Genomic DNA, 3,205 nt, shown 5'->3' with positions numbered 1-3,205 from the left:
GGGTTGGTCAGTTCAAGCTCCTAAAGAACAAGGATTTGTGTCAATGAAACTTTTCTCGCTTTGATATCATTTTCTTCATAAAATAAAATTATTCTTCGTTGTTACATTTAAGTCTGTATTTTTTTGAAAGCTTATTTTTTCAGGATGAAAATCAGTTTCCGAACCATCTCAAGTGGCTTCTTCCTCTAGATAACAAATTTACTTAGGACCCGTTTGTTAAGTAGTACACAACAAAACAAGATGAATTATGCTTAGTGTGTATTCGACTAATGGTAATTGAACAAAAATGCATTTTCTTTTGTTTTGCCCATTTCTTTCTATCTCTTATCGTTCCAAGAGAGATGATTTCCCTCCTCATCCTTATTATTCAAAATAGTCCAAGATAATTTGTCACAGATGAAACTTTCAAAACATTCTCAGAAAAAACTTTGATTTTTCTAATTTTTATTTTATAATTAATTTTTAATTATCTTCTTAGGACTCAACGTGGAGAAACAATTTATATTATCTCAGCTTGGGCATGATGTTTGTCCAAAGGTCGGGCAAGAAATTTTTCTAACATTTCAACCACAAAATTTATAGTCATTGAAACAGTCAAATAACATTTTCTGAAAATAAAAAACCATTCTTTGAAACAGTAAAAGTTGTCGCCGCCGCTTTACACGGGTGCCTACCTAGTATATATATATATATATATATATATATATATATATATATATATATATATATATATATATATATACAACAAACTCATAATATCTCATAATATATATAGATATATTATATATAAGGAAATTTGTTTATAAAATCTTAAATAAATACATGTATATAGCATGAATATACAACATTATACTACCAGATTCATTCTTTTAAACTACCAAGTACAAAGAATTTGACGGCCATTAGTTCTTACAAACCAAAACAACAATCAAACAAAATATGTACAATGAACACTCAAACAATATACAATGATAAAAAAATAAAAAAAAATCAACACGCAAACACCTCCATATTTCCTTTTCTGCCTGCTTCTTCGTATTCAACCAAGATCAAACATAAAAATAAAATAAAATGAAATTTGTTGTCTCTTCTCTTTTTCTTCGAGATTGCTGCCAAAGAACAATCAAGAACAAATGCCTCATTTTTTTCCCTGTCAAATGAAACAAACCACCAATGACTTCCAGTCTGGGAAGAGGTATCGGGTATTATACCCACGTGTGGGTCAGAGGTCGGGAGTTCAATCCCTTCAAAACATTTGGGTGCCTCTTAAACTTGTGCCACATGTGGGGAAATTTTCCCGGAAACCCCTATGGGGTTGAGTTTGCCCTGTAAAGGAGCTCAAACCTGGGTGCTCGTTGAACCCGGGTGCTCGTTGAAATATGCGGGTAGGCTTCCGTTTAAACCAAACACCCATTGAATTCTTCTTCTTCCCCTGTCTTCTTCCTTCTTCTTCTCTTGCTGTCAAGATTCAACAACCAATCCCGTTTTTTTATCGGTTCCTATCAAAACAAATAAAATAAAGAACGAAGGAGCTGCAGAAGCAGCCCCATCCACTTACCTTCTTCATCGAGCAAACAGTGGAAGGGAGGCACCGAAGATCGACATTCCCCGGAAATCCCCGCCTGGCTTCGCCTCTCGTACCTCACCCACGCATCTTCCCTTCGCTCACCACTGCTGGAATCGAAGCAAGCAGCCGAGAAGCTGCTTGAGCAGCTCCTCGCTGCACCCGCCGAAGACCACCGCAGCTTCGCTGCTTCTCCCCTTCGGCCTCGTCGAACCCCGGAGATGGCGGTCCCTCTTCGCGATTAATCGACCAACGAAGCGCCGCTACCCTTGTACGCCTCTTCCCCCGCTGCTTCGTTCGTATCCAGCTTTCCCCTCCCTCGTTTCTATAACAATCCCGTTCGATCGTCTTCTCTATCAGTCGAAATAGTTGCCGATTTCTTTCCCCGATCAGACGAGGATCGAGCCTTTTCCCTCCCAAATCGGTTATGCTTCCGATTTCTTTTTTGCCTCCGTGATTCCCTTCGTGACTGCCTTCATGTTCGTTCATAGTGATTCCCGTATTCGATCAGTCCAATGACGAGTATAAAGCCCTAAGTTGAAGTCATTTTATAAAATGACAAAAATACCCCCACTATTAAACCCATTATTCAAAATAAATCCCAACCCCAAACATTAAACCCATTTATTTAAAACAACCCCTCATTTGGCAATTTGTTTACCAAAACAATCCTATTCATTTAATTAAATTACCAAAAAGCCCCTACAGTTTAGTAAAGTTACAAAACAACCCTTATGGTTTAAATTCGTTACGAAATGGACCCAAAAGTATTCATGTATATTTATATGTTTAAATGCAGAGTTTATGATACAAAAATTTATGATTTTTATGTGACATGGTATATTATAACAAGCATGTTATAAAACTTTGTAGTATTTCAAGGATTCAAGCTATTACTATTCATGTATATTTATATGTTTAAATGCATAGAGTTTATACATGTACATATGTTCATTACTTTGAAACATACAACTGTATAAAAGCGAGTACATTACACTTTTACGTACATACCAAGCATACTCGGCTTTTATAAGCTTTATACAATGAAATTCATTATGCCTAATGACTTAATCACAATTAAGTTAGGGTTGAGAGCTATTCACAAACTTTTTAGTTAAGGGCTTTTTAGTGAGACATTATTCATTAGTTGAGTCTAAACACTTAGCATACTCACACTACTAAAACCGTTAATCTTCGGAGCGAGATACATATGTATAGATCTATACGGGGTTGACATCCCCACCTGCAGTTGTTAGCTACAACCTCGACCGATCAATCGAAGCGGGTGATAGGTGTCTACAATTGTTACTACAACGTCCAATGAAGCGTTGCATGGGGCACACTCGGTCACATAGATCGGTTATAGGACTCACTATAAACATTAACTGGAATATCTCTCTCTCTCACATTACAACCATGGGCTTGGTTGCTTTCAAAACTATTTTAAGTAGGGAATTACTTATGTAACGGTATAATTTTGGTTTTCAAGGATATTCAAAGATTCTTTACAAACACAGTTTTTAAGTATGGATTTACTTATACAAAGATACATTTTGGCTTTTAAAGACTAATTGCAAACATTGTTTCAACTATTGTTATTCATACAAAGATAATACTTTTTAGACATTTTAAAAGTATTAC

The 3,205-nt window shown here is 35.9% G+C and overlaps 1 long non-coding RNA gene across 2 annotated transcripts; it reads right to left on the bottom strand.

Annotated features, from left to right (window-relative positions):
- Nucleotides 1-829: 829 nt before the first annotated feature.
- On the bottom strand, nucleotides 830-2,042 carry LOC145107238 (uncharacterized). Of its 2 annotated transcripts, XR_013707777.1 has the most exons (3): nucleotides 1,559-2,042; nucleotides 1,345-1,458; nucleotides 830-1,150 (listed from the first exon to the last, which is right to left on the bottom strand). It is a non-coding gene; the product is annotated as an uncharacterized LOC145107238 (long non-coding RNA). The 2 variants fall into 2 exon arrangements; XR_013707774.1 differs by having other exon boundaries at nucleotides 830-1,458.
- Nucleotides 2,043-3,205: the final 1,163 nt, after the last annotated feature.

This window comes from Lactuca virosa, chromosome 1 (genome assembly GCF_052849685.1).
Source record: "Lactuca virosa cultivar CGN04683 chromosome 1, Lactuca_virosa_CGN04683_v6, whole genome shotgun sequence".
NCBI classification, from domain to species: Eukaryota; Viridiplantae; Streptophyta; class Magnoliopsida; order Asterales; family Asteraceae; genus Lactuca; species Lactuca virosa.
Note: the sequence above shows the minus strand (reverse complement) of the source record. Positions and strands in the feature narration are given on the sequence as shown.